This window comes from Ixodes scapularis, unplaced genomic scaffold (assembly GCF_016920785.2).
Source record: "Ixodes scapularis isolate PalLabHiFi unplaced genomic scaffold, ASM1692078v2 PGA_scaffold12__126_contigs__length_90152505, whole genome shotgun sequence".
Classification (NCBI taxonomy): Eukaryota; Metazoa; Arthropoda; class Arachnida; order Ixodida; family Ixodidae; genus Ixodes; species Ixodes scapularis.
Genome location: NW_024609838.1, coordinates 14,540,544 through 14,564,659, shown reverse-complemented (window position 1 = coordinate 14,564,659; position 24,116 = coordinate 14,540,544). Strand labels below are relative to the sequence as shown.

The 24,116-nt window shown below is 48.2% G+C and overlaps 1 protein-coding gene across 5 annotated transcripts in view; it reads left to right on the top strand.

Annotated features, from left to right (window-relative positions):
* LOC115320719 (protein O-linked-mannose beta-1,2-N-acetylglucosaminyltransferase 1) overlaps positions 1-24,116 on the top strand; it is a 276,034-nt gene that overhangs the window by 193,592 nt on the left and 58,326 nt on the right. For all 5 annotated transcript variants that reach the window (XM_042289435.1, XM_042289433.1, XM_042289434.1 and 2 more), the window contains one exon: positions 7,020-7,095. The gene's annotated coding sequence lies outside the window, so the exon portion shown is untranslated. The remainder of the gene's footprint in view (positions 1-7,019; positions 7,096-24,116) is intronic.

The window sequence follows — 24,116 nt, the reverse complement described above, 5'->3', positions numbered from 1 at the left end:
AAGGTGAGTGTAGCTGTGAGGGTGAGGGTGAGTGAGGGGCTTAGGTGAGTGTGGCTGTGAGGGTGAGGGTGAGTGAGGGGCTTAGGTGAGTGTGGCTTTGAGGGTGAGGGTGAGTGAGAACGACCTAAAATGCCGACCTCTGGTGTCAGGAGGAATTTCATTCGAGCTACCAGATGGGCTGAGCGGCGCGACTATCATTTGATAACATTTGGTTAATTAGCAGTCTTTCGTTTTCTTCTTTTTTCACGAGCAAGCACCATTTGGTGATATATATAGCTAAGTTATCTTGATTATCATGATACCTATGGCTTACTACAGTCGTCACTTCAAAGAATAAAAAAAAAAAAGCTGTTCGCATAGTTCATTTTCTGTCCAAAGTAGCTCTCACAATGTTTGGTTGTCGAAGAAAAAACTTTATTTTTTTACATTTAAAACATGTACGTTTTTTTATAAAATAGCTAATTACATACAAGCTTTTTAGTTCACCACCTAAAAATAGAAATTCCCAACGCTCCTTCTTGAACCAATTTCCTCTTGTACGGTTGTTAAAAAAGAGCCATTACCACTTATCTGTCACTGAGAGAGGCAGAAAGCAAACGATGTTGGGGAGCGTTCGACGTTATCTATTGCTTAAAACGGGTAAAAGCTGTTAGATGCGGGCCGAGAAAGAGACCCCGATCACCGTCGGTGTCACGGCAGAAAACAAAACGGCGGAAGGCAATTGTACATCGACTAGAATAAGTCAAAATAAACTCGCGACAGGGTTGGAAGAGCGTATACAAACAGCGCAACTCGAGTCAACGATCATTCGACGCCCGTACTCCACTCAGGGGGGTGGGGTGAAATGGTCGAAGAAAAGTGTTGTTCCAGTTTGAAATGATCGGCTATGCAGTAATGTCAACACTCGTTGACGCGGAAAGCACCATTTTGAGACGCTGGCAAATTTGCCGGGACGCAAATACGACGACTGTTTTTTTTGTGTTGGCGTCGTTAGGCAAGCATGCGGGCATGTGCTGGTAATGACGTCGTCGCCGTCGTTTCCCTTTCTCTTATCGTTCGAGTTAATGATGGGTAATGGCCGGCAGGCTCTGTGTACGCGTCGCCGCTGAAACAATGGCCCCGTGGAGATCTTTGGAATGCGTGTCCTTGTGGTCGCGTAGTTGACCCCCCCCCCCCCCCCCCCCCCCCCCCCCCCCCCCCGCCGGCGAGACTGGCGGGGCATTTTCTCCCGTTTCCTCTATTAGCTTTTTTAATGGCTGGGGGCGTTGATTAAAAACTCGGACCCGATTATTCGCTATTCTTTGATCGGTTAAGTAATCGATTCAACGGTTCTTTTGGCATTCGTACGTATTACGTAAAATAAGTGTCAGGAACTAGACATTTTTATACTATTTCTCGTTATGGTCATTAATGGCGGAATGTACAGCCTCTTTTGAAGCTTGACGCTACGTACTGCTCTCCAAAAGGGAACACGGGCGAGCGACCGGAGAAATGAAATATATCCGCATTATGTGTAGAGCTCGTATCAGTCCGGATTACCATCATTGGAAATTCTAAATTGTTTTATCGTTAATATACAACTCGGTTGTCTCATGAACAGAACGAACAAGCACGAAGTAATAGAATGAGCATTTCTATCTTTTTTACTCGAAATTTCTAACTTAAGACCTACCTGATTGGCATCACTAATCGCGATTAAAGTATGAATTCATGAATCCGGAATAATCGATCAGTTCTAGTTTTTTATCTAACGTTTCGAGATTTATTGCGCTTCGAGCGCGAGGCGCCTGCGTGCCACCGCCACTGCTCCTTCTCGCTGCACTAAAGAAACAAGTCTATCACGCATGCGCATTCCGAGGTTTCACTCAGGAGTAACGCAGAAGATGGCAAACCGTCTCATGCGCTGAGTTTGATTTCGTTCTAATTTTTAAATGCCTGGTAGGGACACGCGTGTCAAAACATAAACTTTATGCAAAAAAAACAAAAACAAAAAAACGTTAGAGCAATATTGACGGCGCCAGACGCTATTTAGTCGGTAGTCACCTCCTCTCCACTGGTTTTCTCTCTCAACATTTCGGGCGCGTGGAGGAGAGGTGGAGCGACTTCGCCTTCAAGCTGAAGTGGAGAGAGTGTATGACCATCTCGTTGGGGTGGAAAGAGTGTATGACCATTCCGTGACGTCATGGACTTGTGCTATCATCGCTGAGCCAATCATAAGCAGAAAAGGCCTAGTGACTTGCACCCTCGATAATGATAGATTTTTCCCATTAGCCCGTAGCGTCGGCTGAAGCTGAAACGAAGTATAAATATCCGATAAATATCCACCGCAAAATATTTAATACCGTTTTTCTTTCGAGAAAATGAATCTGGACGTTTACGCGTACACCTCCGAATCACTTGCTGCCGCTCTCCTGGCAACAACGAGCAGGGGCACCCGTGACGTCAGATGTCGTATCCGAGAGCAGACAACGCCACGGCGTTGTGCGTTGTATATAGTGAGCGTCTGCGGTTTTGTGGGCTTGCTTCTGATTTAGGCTGTTTGCGACAGGGGATGAACCGTGGGGTGCAATAACACCACGAAGAAGTGCGGCAGAGTGGCGTCTCATTGGTTCCGAGCAGTCCGACGCGATCGCTGGCTCCTCGCTTGCGCGTCGTGCTGGAAAACAGTTGGCGCACCTTGGTACCAAATGAAACGTTCCGTGCCATTCTGCTTCGAAGCGGCATCTGCGTCCGCATGTCTGCGAATTGCGAATGCAGCCCGAGGTCCCCTCGTAAGCAATGCCGGCGGATCGGTTATTATATCTTATTTCTATGATGAAACATTATTGTACGTTTTCTTTGTCTGTTGTCAACTAAGCTAATACGTTTCGTTGAAAACGATCAAGTGGATCGTTTTCAACGAAACTGCTTGTACAGGATACAAAAGACACGCCGCACACCCGTGGACACGCCCGAAGCACATGTTTGCTTTATAGTACATGTGTATGCTTCGAGCGGCTCTAAAGGCATTTTTTGTTTGACCCCGCGATTCGGCCTTCATACAAGGAAGGCCTCAGACAGAGTAAGCAAACTTTGCTTTGTACGGTACATTAGCAGTGCGACCCCAGCATTAGCTGAAGGCCCGAGACTTTCGTAAGTTGAAGCTTTGCTTCTTTGTGTGTGTGTGCGCGTGTGTTTCTAACAGGTGTCCACAGAAATCTGTTTGCCCCTTTCTCTGGGGTCTTTTGGCCCGAAGTATGTTTAAATAAATAAATGAAAGTGTCGTTACATCGCTACGTATCGTCACGGACAACGAGAAAGAAAAGCTGCTTGACGCAGGGCGTGTTAGCTCAGCTGACCTAGCGGACGTACAGGCTTTAGCGAATTTCGGGTGATGTCGTCAGCAAAATTGAGGCACTCTAGCCGTATGGAGACACGCTGCCCAAGGAAGAGATCTCCCTCCAATATCTTCTTTATTAACCTTTTTTTTTATATATGAAGCGTCTTTCTGTTGTTGTTGTTTTTTCTACCGGGGCTTTGAAATTTGATCGCTTATGATCCTGGGTTGTCCGGTTCCGCAGAGCTGCCCTCCTGGATCTCTCTCATCTACAAAAACGGATGTTTATTCCCGTGAATCTGAGCGGAGGCTTATGTCTCCAAGTTATGTAAAGGCGGGCGTTGTTTTTCACCGGGGGTTTGTACTAGCTGGTTTATGGTTCGACCCATGCATTGTGTTGGGCGGTCGTGATCCTCGGAGGCGATGCGTATTTTGTCCCTGCTCCAAAATGTTTATTTTTTCTTTTCTTGTATTTGAAGTTTCACGTTAGATTTTATGGAACGACAACGGAAGAACCAAGTCTTTAGACGAGAAAGAATGTATTTTATACATTGTTTCAAAGTAGCGTGAATGCCCATTTTATGCACTCACGCTTCTTTAAAGAGAACACACTCTTCGAGAGACAGAGAGAAAATATATAAAACATTGGCGTTCCACTGGTATGACGGCGGCATTATGCGTGGTTGGCCGAATTTTGATCGGACAGTGCTCTCTCCCTCCTTTCCTCTCTTCCGGTCATCGTTCTCTACTTTCTTTTTCTTTTCTTTCTTTCTCCACGACGTTTTGACAAATGGCCTTGCGGAGCTCCGGCGCGGTGAGGTCGAGACACTTGCGCTTGCTCTTCGCGATGCATATCTTACAACATGATCTGTTTATTTGGCGCCTCGAGGAATGACGGCTTATAGCACCCTCCAGCCGAAAATAAAGAAATAACAAAAATATTATAACGTCGCCGAATTAAAAAAAAAAAAAAAGAATATTATGCAGTTTAAAGAGAAAAAGAAGAGGAAAGGGTAGTTCCTATCTCGTTGGGGTCATTTTCACATCTTGCGTGCCTGGGTTATTTCTGCTGTGGCGCTCTGCCTTTATTTATGTTTGTTTCTTTCCACTTCGAGTTATGGTTTGTCCGCTGTATGGATGTTTTGCCGTGTTAGTTTTTTGTAGTGCTTGAGCATCCGTCTTTTTGCCGGTCCCTCGTCGTCGCTGCCTGTTGGTGTACCGCTGTACCAGCGTTCCCCTTGCCTTTCCCCCGTTCCCCGCGTTGAGTCTCGTGCGGTCTCGCCCGCAGTCTCGGCCCTCCTCGCGAGATGTGCGACAGAGCGAGAGAGAGAGAGAGAGAGAGAGAGAGAGAGAGAGAGAGAGAGAGAGAGAGGGAGGGAGACCGCCCCCACCACCAGGTGACGGAAAAGGTTGTAAATTTGGCGGTCAGGAGGAGGAAAATTTTTATCGTCACCTCCGCTCCGCACCTTCCTTTTTAGCCCTCCCGGGTGTAAATATTTGTCGTTTTTTGGTTTGTTAGTTTGGGCCCCCGTTTTATTCCCCGGTCCGGGTCGTCTCGGAAGATTTGATGTGTTTTGATGGTCTGACTTTGGGGAGCTGTCGTCGCCGCGTGTGTGTACGGGTGCGTTCGCTCGCTCGCTCCGGCAGTCGAGCACGGTGGACATGTTTACACGCGTGCTAACGCCTGCGCGTGTAAAAAGGCGTTTTTTTTGTTTTTTTGTTTGTTTTTTTTGCGTGTGTTTGAAGTTGGTGTGATGAAACGGTGTTGATCTTGTGCGCCGGGTGTGACGTTCTAGATTATACAAATGTTTTATTTCTCTTTTTTAAAGCGATTTATTTTTCTCAGCCAAAATGATGGCGTCCATCTAGTGTCACGTAGCGTCACGGGTCACGTGATATCCGAGCGTCGCGTGACGTTACGCTGCAACGTGACGTCATGATGTCGTGGGAAGTTCTATAGAAATTCCGTGTGAATTCTGTAAAAAGCATTATCGAAATCAAGATTTAAAAAAAAAAATTACTTTGTAGAAATTTTATAGAAATCATCACATGACGTCAGGATGTAACGTGACGTCATATTGTTTATAGGCGGTGGCAGAGGAGGCGCCCTCCTCTCCAGCGTTCGCTCTGCTAAAGTGGGAAGGGGTGGGAGGAGCTTCCCTCGAACTGACACTAACCGATTTCTGCGATAGTCTACGATTATAACTCAATCTGTCACTCTAAGGATCCTAAGACACCAAACATTACATTCGTGCGTGGCCGATTTCTCTGTTAAAATTGATATCAGCAGATTGATTACCTCGGAATTATCGCAAACGCCAGAGGGTGTCATCGCACGAGGAAGGGCAGGCCCCTGCTTTTCCTGGTGCGATAACACCGTCTGGTGTCGATCTTTTGATACCGATTTTAATAGAGAAGTCAGTCAGGCATAAATGGAATGTTTTTTTTAATGATGTTTAGTGCCCACAGTAGATTGACTTATGACCATAAATAGAATATCGCAGAAAGTGGTTTAGTGTCCCTTGAGATATGTCACTGTGTGAGCAAAGATTGACGATGGTTCCTCCAAGTAAGGTGTAAGATGCATAAGGATAGGTCCGTTATGTTGTAGAAGCTATTGCTTTGACTGTACCGCAAACTCTCACAGGACTGCTTCTTTTTATTTTTTTTTTTTTTCGGGCGTTTTTGAGAACAATTCTGCCCTTGCGCTCCATCTCTCCCACTAAGCGACGAACGACTGAAAATGATTTGGGAGCAACTTTTTTTAACTTTCTTTACCCAGCTTCGTCACTTTTCTTTAATCAGTCTGATGACATCATCATTAGACGGTGGCGCCGCCGGCCTTCGTAGCCTTTCTGCAGCATGGCAGCTCTCCTGAACCTGAGACGTGTATGATTATTATTGGATTTAATCCCCCCGAGCCCTTACTGACCTCGGCAGACCTGCCGTGTGTCATCTTGCATTCCACGGAATTTATTATTATCGCTACTGTCATTATGATGAATTGGACCGGATGTCTGATCGTTCTGGTTGGTTCGCCGTTGCATCGTTTGTCTCTCGCTGTCTAGAGGTAGTCCCATTCCGATGGTAAATTGTATGACTGTGCTTGGCTGAGCCCGGGGAATACAGTTATAGTCACTATTAAGAAACGAAGAGTATGACTAATTTTTTTTTTCACGCTTTTTATTGCCTGATTTGTTCGGTAAGATGACTCGCCACACCCTGCGCTTCTGAAGTTGTCTGGGACTATATCGATACAAGGCGAAATAACCTATTTTTTTGTCTAAAAAATGTCGGCTTTTTACTACAGACATTGGCCATGTTTAAAAGCGGACATTGGCCATGCTTAATATAACGAACAACGCGTGGCGATGTTTCTTTTTTCTTTTCTTGACTGATTTTTGTTTATTTTTTATCATTGCGAAACGGTTGTTCGAAACAGCCGATGGGTTTGGATATGTTTACGCTGCTGTATGAACTAATGCCGCGGCCGAACGCCGCCGGTTTGAAAACTGCAATATGGTTACGCAAGCTTCATTGTAAGGAGCTCCCGAACAAGAATAACGGCAAAAAAACTAGTTCGGAACGCCTCTTTTATTGTATTATTTTATTTTTGCCCGCAGTGTTTACGTAACCGTTTGCGTGGATGCGCCGCTTCCTGTTTGGGGCGCCCACGTCATATCAGCATTATGTTTCTTTCCAGCCAGCTAACGCCGCTGCCGACCCGCGCCGGCGACGTCGTCTGGCCCCCTGTGTCCCGATTCCCGATAAAGTCCGTGGTAAGTGAGATCGAGCTCAAGCAGCACGTATTCTGCCTCTTCCCTGCTCCGGGTATAAGCTCCGTCAGACACGGCTTTGGCAGCTATAGTCGGTTTCACCCGAGCGACAAGTGACAAAAGGCTGAACACAATGTAGCACATATACGATGCGACGGGCATGCGGCGAATTTCACCTGGCAAAGTTCGCTGTACGCGCGGCGTCAAAACTACGGCGACTCGTGCCGCTTATTTAATAGGGTAATAGTGGGTTATTGAACCTGTTATATTACACTGGAGGAGGCGTTCAGGCGATGTCATGGACATGCTGTGCCGTCGCCGCTCGATACCCTTAGGCTTTGACGCCTCTAATAGAATTGAACTCTCGTTCAATAGCAAAAAAAAAAAAAAAAAAAAAATGATGCCATATTTGTTTTATTTAGGTCAAAAGCTATTTGTATGGCTGCACACTCAGTTCGTGTGTTTTGCGTGGTATGTAGCTTGCGTTTTGTGCCTAGGGAGTGACCGCTTGAGGTCAGCTTGGGTGTTTTTGCGACGCTCGAGGAAGCTGAAACTCGTTGCGTCTGTATTTAATTATTTGGATACTTTCGAATCCCAGAGCGCGTTACCGAAAGGAATGACGAGTCAAAAGGACGCATAAAAGACTGCAAGAAGACAACGCACCCGAGGAGACAATGATCTTCCCCGATTTATCTCCTTCAGCCCCAGAACCTTGTTTTCAAGCTGAGCGGCGAATCGTGAGCGTTCAGACGGCGTGAGGTTGGTCCGCTGCCTTCTTATTATATACGACGGGCTGTCGATGAGACGTTTAGTCAGTGCGCTCTTTAACGTGCATCACGAAGCACGCCAGTATACACGTTGCTCATCTGGATCGAGACGGCCGGGATGGAGCCCAGGGTCCCTGGGTGGTTTCGCTTTTTGCCACGGATCTGCCGAATCATTTTAAAGCTCTCCGTTTATATTTGCCCAGCTCCGATCGCTCTGGTTCGCAGTCTATCATGGTGAAACTGTGCACGTGGTCACAAGAACTCGTGTAGCCCAGCTTCAAATGGTCACAGTGCGACGCTTTTTCGCATAACGAGACACCCTTCCCTCGACAGCTGCGCGCGCGTCACTGCGCATCTCTCTCTCTCTTTTCCGCTACAAAATTAGTCCCGGAACTTTTTGACCGCAGCTCGTATCACACGAAAGGCGCAGCGTTCGCTGCAAACATTGCGACAACATTATCTGGGGACATGCCTCAAGCACGCTGGGAGAGTGTTCATACATACGTGTGCTTCTGACATGTCTGCAGCTTGTCTTTTGTAGGATGTGCTGGCGGTCTGACCGCAGCTTCGAGGCTTATCCAAACATGTCTGCGTCCTGAGTACGACCGACTGCGTTATGACTAGGGGTGTCGCGAACTTTTGTCGAACCGGATTTTTAGGTCGAACTTTCGGGGTTCGACTGGGTCGAACCGGTTCGACGAACCTTCGAAACTTTTCACCAAATTCGACCGGTTCGACTTTGCGGACAGTGTGGCCAGACCTTGATAGATGCATGTCTAGGTTTGGAGAATTTATTTTTATGCAAATGGTTATTTTATTTTATGAACAGTTGGAATTAAAAGAAACCACTTCTATTCACTAAAGACGTTAATAACTTAATTTTTTTTGTACTGTATTAACTGAAATAACCAACCAGCGGTGCCCTTAATTCATCCATTAGCCATTACCATCCAATCCGAAGCCAACTGGCCAGCCTGTCGCGCATGCGCACACGAGTCGAACCTCAATACAAGGTTCGTCAAAATTTCCACGAAAAAGTCGAACCAGGTCGAACTCGAACCTCGGCCGGTTCGCGACACCCCTAGTTATGACCGCTCACGACGAGCGTTACCGTGGCAACCGAGCGCCGCGCAGTCTGTCACTGTGCAAGGCGACCAACGAGGGCTCTAGAGCGATAAACTGGCAGCTGAAAGTGGCCCCCGATTGGCCGCAGCCATGTTGCACTTTTTGGACCGCTAGACACGTGAGCTTATAGTTTTACGTCTAGATTTTTAGCGAAGTACCGCGCACAAATAATTGCTCATTGATCTTTAATGACAGTATCGACGAGATAAGTTATGTTTCGTTGGATTTAAGTCCAAAATGTGCTTTTATGACCAAAACTCTGGCAGTTTTGCAATGCCTCCGCTCGGTGCCGTTGGCCGCGGTGCTGTATTTTGGGTTTTTATCGGAGCTAGACAATGATCTCTATGGCTAACAGTATTGTAAAAATATATATCGTGTTTCTTACAGCGACCGCGATACAAATCTCGGCTCAGTTTGCGTAAAAGCTTCAGGATTTGGTACAGTCATGTGTCTAGTGGTCAAAATTGTACAACATGGCGGCGGCCATGTGGGGTCACTTTTGCCTGGATAGATTTGACGAATGTTTCGTTTCTCCTAAAAATAAACGAAAGTGATGGAAATGGGACGATATCGCGTCGGATTGGTTAGAGGCTCAAATAACGAAAGTTCCCTCTTTCGTCATTTGAGCCTCTAGCCAGTCAGACGCGATATCCTCACTTCCGTCACTTGCGTTTCTTTTTAGGAGAAACGAAACATTTGTCGAACATAGCCCCCCAGTCTCTCGCTCAAAGCCCCTCTACCTCGTTGAACGCGACGCAGCGTGGTGCAGTCAACGCGGATGTCTCGACTCGAGGCAGTGGCGTGTGTCGTTACCTGAGGTGGGAATGACCTTGGGAGGAGCGTACAAAGAGGTCGTTTACTCGAACCCGGGGGTCAGGCAGTGGGCGTGTCACGTGCCTACGAGCCGCCCACGTCGACACGGGGGGGAGGCCAGGAAAGGTGAGAGACGCGCTTTCGTTTTCATCTGCAGGCGGATGCGCAGGGTCCCGGATTAGGGGAGGGGGAAGGCGGTGGGCGCTCTTCAAACCGGTTACGTTCGATTGACTCCGGTTACTGTCACGGAGTCGCTTGAAACGCCTTGTATCACCGTGAGCGACTCGAACCTCTCCACGCGGGTGACTTCGGCGCGACAGCCTGCACCCCGTCGCCCGCCGGGACAACGCATCTCACGTATACCTTGCTGTGGAATAGACTGGCAAATTTGTGTTAAGAATAATATTGGACAGAAAGCAAGTTTTTTTTCGTATCACCGCGATAGAGCAGCAATTTGACCTGTGTAGCTGGGCTGGTGGGTGAATGGTTCCTGGAAGAGTCTCGGATTTGCTGCGATATTCAGTGGTGCCGATCGCAGAATTTGCCTACCACGCGCGCTGCGGAAATGCTTCCAATCCGAGCGGGGCGAAAGCTGCGCTGGGGTTTGCGAGTTTGCGCAGTGTAGAATATCAGCAACGTGCGTTGCCCATTCTTTAGTAAGGAATGGAGTTACTTTTAAGTTGTCTTTTGATGTTGCTTGAAAGGGAGAGAATCGCCCGTAGGGAAGAGTGTATTCTCGCCGACGTCTAGCTTGCCATTTTAGCTCTTACTTTCCAGAGTGAATATATTTTAACTCGAGCTCTTTCGTGGGACCACCTGCGTGACTGGTTCGGAGTAGCCTGGTACTTGATATGCCTGCCACGGTTTTTATCGTCGTGTACAACGTACAAACCTACCATTCCCGATGTGTGATGAGCCAGACCTTCGCGAAACCGACGCGGCAGCTGCGAGAAAAACAACCGCTGGAAGCGAAGGGGCCCGCGCCCGGGTGCATTCACGTGCACGCTCGAGTTCACCCACACCTCGTCTGTTTCCCGTGTCGTTTCGGTTCGAACACACGTCTCAATAATCACTCGCCGTGGTTCCAGGTTTCATTCAGTGCGCTAATCATAATCACGGTGATCAACAATGCCGTGCCCTCCCTCCATTGGAGCATCGCTTATACGCCCGAATCCCTCCTCGTTGTTCGATCGGATCGCGTGAGCAGTTGGGGTTGAGAAGAAGAAGGCTCTCTCGGAGCACCCGGGGGCCGTGTAATGGACTGTTCCGGCAGCAGGGCGGTGCTGTAATAATCTACGGGGGGCCCACCCTCCCCCGAATCTTCTCCAAGGCCGTCGAAAACGAGCCGTGCTCTACGGGGGTCGTCGCGTAAACGCAATTTGGAGGGCCCCCCGGCCGTCTTCTCATCTCTGCTCGCACTTTCTCGTCTTGGCTTTTCATTAGGCCCACTCGGCCGACGCTGCACCGATGCCCCCCACAGAGTGCCTATATCTCGGAGAGTTTCCAACTGGTCGATCGTCTGCAAACGTATCTGCCTTTCCGTCCGACAACTCTCCGCATGCGCACTTGGAATCGTGCAGTCTTCCCAGGAGGCGTCCACCAAGAAATTGAGAACGATTTCCACGGTTTTGGTTGCTCACACTCTTAAATCGAGGCTCTCTGCCCCCCCCCCCCCCCCCCCCCCTCCGACTTTCCTGAGCGGTTGCGTCACTGACTCGTGGCTTTGACTGCCATTGCGTGGGTGCGGGAGGCGATAATAAGGCCGGTTGAGGGTATGAGTAGGCGGCATGATGCGTCGTATTTGTCTGTCATTTGAAATCATTGCCTTTTGGGAGTGAGTAATGCTGCGTGGGAAAGATGGTTCTTCCGCGCAGCGAGTCGACGCACCCTGCGTGGAGTGGTTATCTGCGAGGTGGAGCGAGGTTTGGTGCCAGAGGCAATGAGACGTATTTTGGCAAGTTACGTACGTATAATACGCGCGCGGAGCGCGCTCGCCTTATCCGTATAGAAAATTAAGTAAGTCGTTGGCGTTTAGGTTTATGTTTTACAACAGTTACTCCCGAAGACGACAGCGCATGCAGCCTGGGCAACTACGCCCGCGGCATGTTCCTCGTAGTTCGGGTAATTACGGAAACAAATTTGAAAACTAACGTCCACCATTTTTTTTTAACTCATGAGTTAGTTTATAGTTTTGCAACAGTTAGTGTCCTCGCACAAGCGCGCGTGCGGCAATATTTTTTTAGTGCTTTTCAAATAACGTTGGGGGTAGAGCCACTAAATGAGCTGCGCTTAGAGTATCGGCACTCCGTTCCCCGACATTGTTGTGGGCGCCGCCATCTTGGGGCTTGTGCAGAGCAGACGCAACTACCGATCCTCATGATTTAAAAGGTACGACTTTCTCAGCATTAAATTCGGTGTTAGGAAGCTCATGTAATATTGCTTTGCTTTTTCGCGAACTGTTTAAACATTTGTAAAGGACGGAAAAGCGTTTCTTGTGATTTCAGATAAAGCTTCAGATAACTGGCAACCATGATTTTAAGCCACAATATGGCCAAGTGTCGTTACTCTGAAGCGTAGCTTATTTAGTGGCGCAAGTTGGGGGTAAGTTGCTTTGGCATTGAAGTCAAATCTACGGGCACTTTGAACGTAGATCAAAGCATTGCAGTTCTCTCGTTCGTGCAACCGTCGGATGATAGGCGTTTCGGTCTGTTCAGGGAGCGCCACGCTCGACGAACAAGGTGCGGCGCAACGATGGACAGACGAGAGAGTGTGCACGAGCAATTGAAAAGAAGTCGGGAGGAGGAGGGGCAAACAATCAGACGTGGAGCAGATAAAGGCGGCCCAGTGTGCGTCCGCTTCACACGGCCACCGCCGCCGGTTCTGTCAGGCCCGCAGATGGAACGTTGTGCTTTCCCGGGTCCGTTCACCCCTCGTCGTGCTAGACCGTCGAGGCTGGCTTTCTCTGCGCATGAACACGATCGCCGCTGCAGCGGTAGCGCTGCGCGTGCCAAGCTCGCTCCTTCTCGTTTTGGGGGTACGTGGGGGCGGGCCGGTCTTTTGCTCGGAGCGCGCTGTTTCGAGCGTGCACGCGTTCGGAAACGTGGCGACGCGCAGCTGGTTTCTGTCGTGCCGCAGATTTTCTTTCCATCCTTATTTTGTGTGTGTTTGTCTGTGTGTGTGTGTCTTTCTTTTTTTCTTTTTAAGGGGGGGGGGGGGAGGGGGAGGGCTAAGAATCGCGTTACAACTGCGCCGAGATGGGCGAGGTGAAAACTAAAAGTATTTATTTTTGATTAACTTTACTATTTAGACTCGAGTAACGGGAGGAACAAAAAAAAAAGTGGTACAAATAATGTGTTTCACAGCGTCTTTACTCACCGTGTCATCAGTTTCATGTTAGGTCCGAGCACGGTCGAAGACTCGAACATGTAGGATCACTAAGGCGTACTAAAAACGCGACTCACGGCATGTTCGCAGCACTCGATTCGTTTCGTCGATGAAACATCACGCGGAAGAACATGGACGTCGTGCCACGATGTCGCGCTTGGACGCTGCTTCGTGTCCCATTGGCTCGTAGCGGCGGTTCTGAGCTTTAATATGAGGTGAAAACCAAGTAACGAGACTGCTCGTCAAACTTGCTGGTTGGTTGATGCGCTGGCGGATCGATCGCCGACCTCGTCTACATTTCTAGACGATGTCGGCGATGTGGGGGCGCTAAAAGTCGAGAAAGCGTTGCCAAATTGTGGGATGGCAGCTACAGGGACAAGACAGAACCAGGGTCTTGTACTCCCGATGATATTAACATGTGTGCCGCATGCCTCCGTGCCGCCTCTCACCAGCGTGCGTCGAGCTTCGCCACCTTGCACGGGAGTGATAGGTGCAGCGGCTGACCCGGGTGAGCGCCTGGATTGGCACGATAGGTTCAGCAATTATGCTTTGTATACTATTCCAGGTCTACTTTTTCTTGTCTCGATGATAGGTTGACTTTCAATTTTCAAACTCTGTGCCGAGAGAAAAAAACATGCGGGTCTATATTTGAATAAATGGTAGTCAGGGTTGTTCCCGTGCAGCTGTCGATCGAGAGAATAGCGAACTTTGACTTCACTTTGGTTCCAACGCCACTAAGCAGCAATGCCACTTGCTCAAGTGTAAGTTTTCATAATATATGGAGGTGGTTGTTTTTTGTCAGTTCGTAATATGAAAGTCTCGAGTTTAGTAGAATAATAAAACTCGAGGGACGCATTTTTGTTAATAGACGAGCTTCTTTGTGCAGGCATTTGAGAGAATTTATATAGACGGGCTAAATAAACTACCGCCTGTAAAAGTGCGAGGGCAGAGAAGCTTTATTCCGAATGAAGTGTTGCGCTACGATTCATTTTTCGGCAATATTTTTGGTACCCATTGTAAATGGAACCTTTTTTTATTATAGCCCTATTTCGAGAAAGAACGATCTGTGTTCCTTTGGTGCCGTATCTCTTAATTCTTATTACAAAAGTCTAATAAGTAATATGCTAATTTAGCGATGCAATCGCTTTTTTTTTTTTCCTTTTCAAGTGATATGCTAACAGATGCTCACATCTGCCCCAAACCAATGTTTTGCCTGTCACGGAACCTGCTACAAAAGGTCAAATGCCACTTCCATCGCCGCTGCACTTTTGTGACTCAGCCGTCATTCGCCGCAACAATGCAGACTCTGTTTTATATATATATATATATATATATATATATATATATATATATATATATATATATATATATATATATATATATATATATATTACGGTCGCATTGGTGCTACAGAATTATGTGCAAACAGGCTTAAAGGGGTACTCGGACGTTTTCTTTGTGGTACTCGAATTGCCCGAAACTTTGCTAAGCACACCAACAAGCATCGCTGAAATAGTATTCCATATATTAGGCCAACTTATTCTTGTTTCACGCGAAGTTGTTGAATTTACAATTTTAGTTCTCACCGAGTATTTTTTTAAGCTGAAAGGCTCTACTGGCAACAATGAAAAAGTGTCGGCAACGGCAGTCAGGGGTTCACTCTTTGGACCATGGGATTTGTTCCCAACTGTTAACGAGCAGTTTCCTTTGCGGCAAACGAATGCCGTGGAAGCTCGCCCCAGAACCCGAGCGCGGGTATATTTGAATGTTGGTCTTGGCGTCATTTCCATTTGCCGATTTCGCCATAACTCTTCTGATTTTCGTGATGCTAAATAGCGTAGAGGAAAGAGTAAAGGCCGGGGATCCAGAAAACATAGTTAGATGAAGTAGCTCAAAAATTCGCCGGAGTCACCCCTTTAGAGCATGCGCATAGAGAGCTTCGACCATGCTCGAGGCGTGGGTAATTCTTGTCTGGAACGAACAACCGCATCCTTTGTATGATATCTATGAACAGTGGGCTGTACGGATACGAGGACTTGCTCTGACGTGCCGCTGAGTTGCGGCGGGCAGCAGGAGCGCGCCGGCACCCGAGCGCTCCCATGGCAGACCACTCGAACGCGTCTTTCTCTCTCTCGAGCCTCCCCGTCGTGATTGATCTCTCTTCGCTCGATTGTTCCGCGATCTCGTCGCTGCGGACGATGAAGAAGATGGATGAAGCGCCTCGAACGGAAAGGTTTTCAGGCTCGTCGGGCGAGGAGGAACACGCTGCGACTGACGAGGGGGGAGGTGTTGCTAGGGGGCAGCTAGGTGACAATCCAGGCGGGTGGGGCTTAAAAGTGGGGAAAGGGAAAGCGGCTCTTTCGAGTCAATGAAAGGTCCAGATTGAATGCATCCAGAGAGTGGCCGGGGATTTTTCCGTCCGACGGAGAGCCGCTCCGCGGCGCTGTGGGCACGAGGGAACAGTTGGCAACACTGTAATGCTTGTCCGAAGTCCATGGTCTTTATGCTAAGCGAAAGTCTCGTTAATCAAGGTAGTGGTGATGTCGTTTTGGTGTGGCTTTAGAGAGGGTACGTAACCTTTAGTCGTAGAAGTTGTGTTAGTTGAGACGCGTTCTACAACTGACGTACCATTTCGCGCTTCGCTGCAATCAAATAATAAAAAGACGCAAAAAAAAAAAAAAAAAAAAAAGATACCGCGGATAAACAGGTAGATTTTGATGGTTGAGGAGTAGATTCCCGTAAGTCGGGAATGATGTACGAAGGGGTTCAAGGTGCCCAGTGTCTGTCTTTTATGGTAAGTCAGCAAACGGTTAAAGCTACGCTTCCAGCGAATAAACGGAAGTGTTATAGCAAAGCACGAAGCAGCGTTTTTCCGAGTCCACCTTTCTTGGTGCGTTTTGACGCGATTCGAATTGACGCCCTTTAGCCAAGTTGTTTTGAAACGGGGTGCCTAAAGTAATCGGATTAGTCACTCCTGTAAGACCGGGATGACTCTTTAAAGGGAATTCTCTCGGCTATAATCTCTCAATAAAGAGGATTTCGCGTATCGCTCAAAATGATTACGCAAGACCCAAAACAAGAGACCTAAAGTTTGGTTCTGGGCAGTAATGGGACCTCCAGGTCAAATACACGTGGTGTGTTCTCAACACCGCAATCGGCGAGAAAACCGGCGATTATCACGGAACCTGAGGAGGCGTCTCATTGACCGTGACGGCATGACGTGGTCGGTAACAATCCGTTCGGAAACCGGCCTGCACCTTCTCGCGGCGCAGGATAAACACCGGCGCGCAGCTCCTTGGGATGACGAGAGCTGGGAAGAGTTGGCGTGCTCGCGGGGGCTTTCTTCTTCGTTCTGGGCCATTGTCTCTCTTCTCGGCCCGGGAAAGTGCAAGTTGCCCTTTCCCACGCGGCGGCGCCATGGAAGCTGTGCCCGGCTGAAGGAGCGGGCGGATCACTATCACTGCCTGGCTTTTTTTTATTTCCTGGGCCGCCGCGCCGCACTCTGACGAGCACAATGGTGTGTGGGAGGAGGGAGAGCGATCATCCGCGACTGACTGCCACGAGAAAGAATGAAACAAAAGATGCAAAAAGAGAGGAAGGAGGTGCTTTTGTGCGCGTCTGCCGGTCGTCTCTGTGCGTTGCCGCCGCCTCGCCCGTGGGTCGGGTTGCTGTCGTATATATGCCGCCGCCCGCGCCGTTTGACGAGTTGTTTTGTCTGGGGGAGGGAAGGATTGACACTTCTTCGTTGTCTGTCTTCGTCGTTTACTCTCTGTACTGTAAACGACTTAATTTTCGTGAGAGTCCCGAGAACATTTCGGTCTGATCATCAGAACGTGATCATTGCGTACGTTCTGTTAATAACGTAATTATGTGAAGTAATCGAAAGAAAATAATGGCGACTAAGCCGGAATGATTTTAATGCAATTAAATGCATAGGTGCAAGCGAGTTGGACAAGAATGACGAAAGTAATCCCTGGAGAAGGGAAAAACAAGGGTGTTTGTCCTTTGTCCCTGTTGGATCCCCTTCTCCAGGGATTACTTTCGTCATTAAGCCAGAATTCGCGGTCGCACTGAGAACATTATTTTACATCATCTGGTTCATTCCATTTGCAAAAATTGAAACCCGCGAATAATTTATAATTTTCAGTTTTGGCCCGATTCGCGAAAATTACGTCCGCGAAAATTAAGTTGTTCGCTATACTCATTCGCACGTCAAGAAAAAAGAAAGTTTTACGCACTGTACAGATGCGCCGCGCAAGGTAGGTCTTTCAAGATTTTCTTGTCGAAGGGAAAAAAAAAAAAAAAACGATGCTTGTGGGCGTTTGAAACGTGTACGTCTTTATTAGATAACATATATCTAATGTAGTATTCACCTACATATAGCTTAATTAACCACATAAAAGAGGAAATTATTAATCCTCAACAAAAAGCCGGAATCGTTATTTTTTTATTACGGTATTTGGGTGGGAATACCTCTATATGTGTGAATGCTTGGTAAAAGGTAAAACAAAATGTCAAGAAAGGCGCAAAAACGTGTAGGCAGTAACCAAATCATTCAAGTTAATTTCTAGAGCAATTGAGATTATTTTATTGTTTTCGCCTCAAAAATGTAATCGCGCATTTTTTTCATTTCTTTTATTTAGTGAAGTGATTCATACGTTAACTTCACTTTGTTCCTCTCCACGATTGGAAATACAACCCTGCAGGACGAGCACTAACTATACTATATTTTATGGCTTTATCGTATGCCACTGTTTGTCGTTGGGGTGCTACGTAATCCCGGAAATGATTTTCCTCGCACTCGAGTTTACACCTACGGAACTCATCATTAGATGAACCTGGGGTCTGTGTAACATGAACCGAAATAAGAGTGTTAGATGTACGGAGTCGCACCACTTCCACCATCTCTGGTTGCGAAAGAAACAAATTCACCTGCCCGCAATTTTCCGCCTCTGCTTTCCAGTTGCGGTTAAAAAACACAGCACGTCTAACTTTTCATTTTTAAGATTTTTTGACAGTAACATTAGAGTCCGGCAAAGTTGCAACTGGGACCTCCTCTCCCCCTTCCCCCCCGTACAGCATTTTGTTGTGCCCCCCCCCCCCCCCCCCCCCCCGTAACATTAGAGTCCGGCAAAGTTGCAACTGGGACCTCCTCTCCCCCTTCCCCCCCGTACAGCATTTTGTTGTGCCCTCCCCCCCCCCCCCCCCCCCCAATGAAATGAAATCTTGACTAAGTGCCTGCTTGATGCTATCAAACCCTGCTTGGAGGCATGGGGAAGTTTTTCCCACGGAGACTCGATTCACGAACCTCGTGGGAAAGGGTTAACAGTTTCGCTTATTCTTTAGCGCAGCATATTCTTAATAATCGTTACCGTTCACGTTTTCCAAGACGCTTCTAGCTTATCATTTTTTTTTTTCTTTTTAAAACAAGAAGCGGTAATGTTTCTGCTGACACAATATATGGTATCCTTCGCCGAAGTGGCCAGTACTAACCTTCTTACTGGGTTGCCATCCGTTCGGCCTGCCACCGTCGTCGACCGATGGTTCGCGACCGTGTCGTTGTCCCGCGAGCAGTCCCGCCGGCTGGGCACTCTGCTCGAAATCGGAGCAGCGAGCTTCGGCTCATCGTGTGTCTGTTCCGTTCCTTCCCATTGTTGCGCCACAGGCATCAATTCTCGTCCTTACTCCGATCATTTTTTTGTTGTTGTTTTCTTTCCGGGGCACAATGGAGTAGCGGCTTCGTTCGTCGCCGTAACCGTAATGGACGCTGATTTGTGTTCGTGGGCCGGACCCGGTGATTGCTCTACACTGCTCGCGCCGGGTTCGAGGCTATACAGGATTGTCCACACGGAAGAATATCGGCATATGGCCGCACAGTCCGCGGCTCTCCGTTGCGTAACTGTCCGAAGCGAGCAGCCAGTCGATATAGTTTTTTTTCCCGGCCTAGTGATTATTACGCTTTCCCCCTCCCTAGCTTTTGTTCCCGGTTGCTGTCGTCGTTGTTGTAGAGAAAACGAGATAGTGATTTTGTTGTTGGGTCGGCCGCTGGAACGACGTCGATGTTGCCTCGGTGATAGAGCCGTTGTCCGTCCGGGCCTTTTGTGACAACTCTGTTACCGAGGGTTGCCAACTCCTCGAAACAATGAAGAGGTACTTAAGGCCCGACTCTGCACCGAATACATCGAGTTTGCATTTTACATGTTTATTAAGCCACTTAAAAGTACATTTTTTTTTTTTTTTTGCCGCGAGTATGAGTGTCCTTAGCCGCGAAACTATTATGTAAAACATGACCTAAAGTCCGCCTAGAAAGAATATATGCGTTGCGAAGGTTGCGAGCTTTGAGCACAAATTGTGTTGCGTGTGTGTGTGTGTTATTGAAGTTAGTCGACCCCGATGGCGGTCTGGTGTCTTAACTGTACATAAGAAATTTATCGAGTGCAGCACGACCGCACGCCAGTATACGACGCTTACCCATACCGAAACGAACAGGGATGGGAACTGAATCCAGTATCCATGGGTTGTACAGCGACAGCTTTCGCTTTACGTGCTCCGAACTACGGTGATCTATAACACACTCGGCCACCGATCTCTCCTAGAGCTTTGAGCGGGATAAGGGAAATTTAAGAGTATTACAGCGATCTTGTTTCAGTTAGATAGGTTGCTCGAAATATATGAGATAACGTTCAAAAGCAGGTAAGAAGGTGTTTGCCTATCTTCGGCTGTGTGTGTTCTACGCTTTCAAATCGTGAGGATTCAAACTAACCCGTTCGTTCAACTCTTCCATTTTTACATCAGGGGTCTGTCGAGAGGCATTGTCCTCAGTTCGCGTGGTCGCGTGGTTGCGTCATCAATTTCTTTTCAGTTCATTGTTCGAAGGGTTTCCGCGACAAGCAGAAAGCATCAGCGTCTACAAAGCGATGGGGCGCACTTAGTTCGCAAACTCGCGACTTTGTGTTGTCTGCTCGTGCCCGGGATCGAAGGCTCTCGCCTCGCCAACTGTGATCGCTAGATTTTAGGATCGAAGGAATCGTTAGGGGCCAGCCCCCTAACAGAAATGCCGGCTCGAAACTGGAAGCGAGTAATCGTTCGTGCAATTTGTCGGAACCATGCGGTCGGCAGATATATATGGTTTTGCTTTGCTTCGGAGGACTAGCTAAATTTAATGAGATGAAAATCCTAACGTTTCCACGGTTCAGTCTCGTTCCTTGATTTGTCGATAAAGTAACGTTATTATTCTTATTATTATTATTATTTCTTTTTTTTTTTATGAAGGTCGCTACGATAGGTTTTCTCTACAAATATGTCCGACTTGTGAGGAACGCTTAAATTTGGTTTTAGTTTCATCGGATGCATTAAATTATTGAGCAACTCTTTTGCGTTGTTTCGGCTGCACATAAACTGTGACCTCGTGCAATACGACCTAAAAGACAAGGCCTGCTCTTTTCCTCCCCATACGTCATCGCTAGTGGATCACGCAGCGCCGCCTAGCTTGCGTCACCGCCGCTGCCGGCGCGTCTTGCAGCGTCTCACAAGGAGCACGACGCTAGGACGCGGCGACGCCAAGACGCACGCGTCTGCCGTCTCTTTTCGAGCTGCAGCGTGTTTGCCGTTTTGGGGAGCGTCGGGGATCCACTAACGACGACGTCATGCGCTAGCCTTGTCTTTAAAATGACTCTGCAATAAAAATATAGTTTGGGTTGTCTTTTTTTTTTTAAGGAAAAAAATTTCCACGAGACATAATTTATTTTCGATCAGTATTTACAATGCTCGATGCCCCGCCCCGTGCTTACAAGTTGCTTACATGTCTCATTGGCTGGGGAGATGATCGACGTGTGAAAGGTTGGATGTAAATTTGTGTCCCAATAATATCTTGAACGACTTCAACAGCAGAGCTGTTAAGGGATAGTTTCCCCAGTATCGTGTGCGTCAGCAAACAAATGATGACACGAAACTTTGGACAGCTACCGCCATCTATGAGCGACGGCGGCAACCAGACAACCGGATTGCCGGTTGTTTGGCTGCCGTCGTCACTCATACGTCTATGAGTGAGGACGTAAAGTAATGGCCGGCCGGCTTGCCGCCGGCCATTACTTTATTCCCCCCATAGTACAGCTTCGCTGGCCTTCCTTCCTCTCCACAGTCAGCAGTGTCGCAACTCTAGAGGAGGCGACACTACACATCGACTAACACGTGACCTTTAGAAGCGGGGCTCTCGCGCCGTGCTCTCGCCTGTCGAATTGTGCATCGGCAACTTCCGCGGCCTGCAGTGGAGGCGGAAATCTGAAACGCAGGAACGAGAGTTAAACGGACAGTGTTAGATTAAAGCCGATATACACGTTCCGTCGCCCTAAACATGTCATTTACTCACTCACGCCTCCAGCTACATATCCGTGTTACACTAGGGTGCCTTCATGTGCGCACATGAAGGCTCCCTATGTTGCACAAGACGTAGCGTTTTCTCTTCTCATTCTCCTTGTGGAATTGTTTTTTTCTAAATAATTTTTTAGTGGGCGTGTACGCGTCACGATTCCAATTCTTTTCATGCCTAATCCTCCCTCGCTCTTCTGTCACGCCCTCGCATCTTTCGCGACGTTTCAGCCGCGATTTCTTTCTCGAGTCGCTCGGCTCTTGCCGTGTGCACGCAGCGTGTGTCTGCGTGTGCGTGCGTGTGTGCAGGTGTACCGCATGTGCGCCGTGCGCGCACACGCGGGGGAGTGTTTTCCGGCGCTCCTTTGTGCGGCGGCGTGACGTGCTCTTCGAATCTGGCGAAAAGGGGCGTGGGTGGTGAGGTGACGCTTTTCGACTCGCCTATGATAGCGTCACCTGCCGGCTTACCCGCCGCACGGCCACTTTTGTCTGGGTTTACCAACACTCGCCGACGCCATTGAACGCGCTGGAATTTGTTCCGTCTTTTCGTTGACTTTTTTTTGTTTAGTTTGTTGTAGGCGGGCTGAGAATGGGGTCGGCGCGACGCGCTTTGATCATTTCTTGTCCGCCGAGCGCAACTATCCATTCTCTCCCGTCGTTCACGCTTTTCTTTTCCGCTCATATTGACGAGGGACTTTTATTTTATTTTTCCTCACTTCGCCGGTATTGCGTTATTGTCACGAAGCGATTGGTGTGGCACGCCTACTCTGACTCTCAAGTCCTTTGAGCGGAATATATTTGTTTTTAAAATACGATTTTTTTTTTTTTTTTTACGCGTGGCATTTTTAGCGTTTTCGTGTCCGCGGATGCAGCCTGGGTGACGTCATATGACTTCACCGGAAAGGCTCTCTAAGTTCGTAGCCTTTCGTGTACTCTAGATGTTACGGGAGACCGTGACGTCACTGACACTGTCACGGCGTTACGTGATACCTGACGTCACGTCTTAAGACGCCGTAACATCACCTTTCTTTGTCTTTGGTAGTTTTGATTGGGGCTCGGCGATTGGTCGATTAACCTACCGATTAATCAATTAACGCTTTAATCGCGATTAATTTTTCTAGCCGGTTTATCGTTAAAAGGTTTACGAAGGAATAGGAACTAAAAATATAAACGAGTTCACCGCGCAGACGTGGACGCCTGTACGAAGGAAAAACATTAGGTGAAATTTTAATGTAAACCAAAATGTAGGGACAAGACATTTAAGTCCAGAGAAGGTGCAGGAGGTTACATGAATCCCGGACACTTCAGCGCCGTGCGACTGCCTGTTTAGCGCAGCAGGGACTGCTGTGAACAATCAAAGGAGGTCGCTCTTGCCGGAAAATATCAACGAACCTCTTTGCCTCCTGCGCCTGGAGTAATAATCTTTGAACCTATCTCGACTACGCATCGAGATTAATTCAGAATCGAAATTGTATAATGCTTCGTTTCTCACATTATCAACAAAGGCAAAAAAAAAAAAAAGAAGTGTGTCATTTATGTTTTTAAAATCATTATGCGGGGAAATAAACGAGACCGATTAATGAATTAATTAATCGATTCAAGGGTGGCGATTAATCGGGTTAAAATTTTTAATCGACGCCCAGCCTTAGTTTTGACCGCTGGTAGCATGTTGCCCAAATTTTTCTTTTCTTGGAGAGGGCGAAGAGACACGACCAGCAGTGTGACGTGCAATGACGTAACTTGCCATCCACGTCTTTGTTCCCCTCTTTTGGTCGACCGTCGGAGCTATCGGCCCCTTTTAGCGCCACGTGACCAAGTGCGCGCGTTCCGGTTGTCCGCTTTCCGGCCGATACGTGCCCCGCCACGGGCAACATTGGGCGGCGGCGATCGCGAAGGGTTGGCGAACAACGGTCGACCGGAAGTGCCGTCTGCATTGTGGGCCGGTGCGCAACAATGCGCATGCGTAGGCCCGGCACGCGAGCGCACTCGCTCGGATCTACTTCCGGTGTGCGCGAGTCCCAGTGGCGGACGCCGACCGCCGCTTCTTTTGTTCCGTTTGGGTCTGTCCAGTTTTCTTTTTGTCCCGTCAGATGGCCGTCTGATTTGATGTCCCGCTTTTCTCTTCCGCTACTGCCCGATATGATTTTCCTTTGTAGCTCTCTGCGTCCGAGATATGGGCTTCTGCAGGCTTCGCGTTTCGCGCGTTCCTTTGAAAGTGAAAGTGCCATTGTCTCGTCCTTCGGTACTCCTTCGACTTGATTATAATTTTGGTCTCGTGATATATCATTGCGATGTCTTCGGCTCTGTTTTGCATCTCCTATCACTCCGTGAGCATTCATTTACACTACCATAGCCTCCCCTATTCTCACAAAGCCTGACAGTTCGACAACGGATCTTTAGAGTGCCCGGTCGCAGATTTGGAGCGCGAGGATCTGGTAGCGCAAAGCATCGAAGAGTCGTTTCTCGGGGAACCTGGAAGTCAGCGCCCTGCTAGTCAGCGCCCTGCTTTTACAGCGACGAGGACCCGAAACACACTTGTTCGCTCGGGAGAAGTGTGTTTCGGCGCCT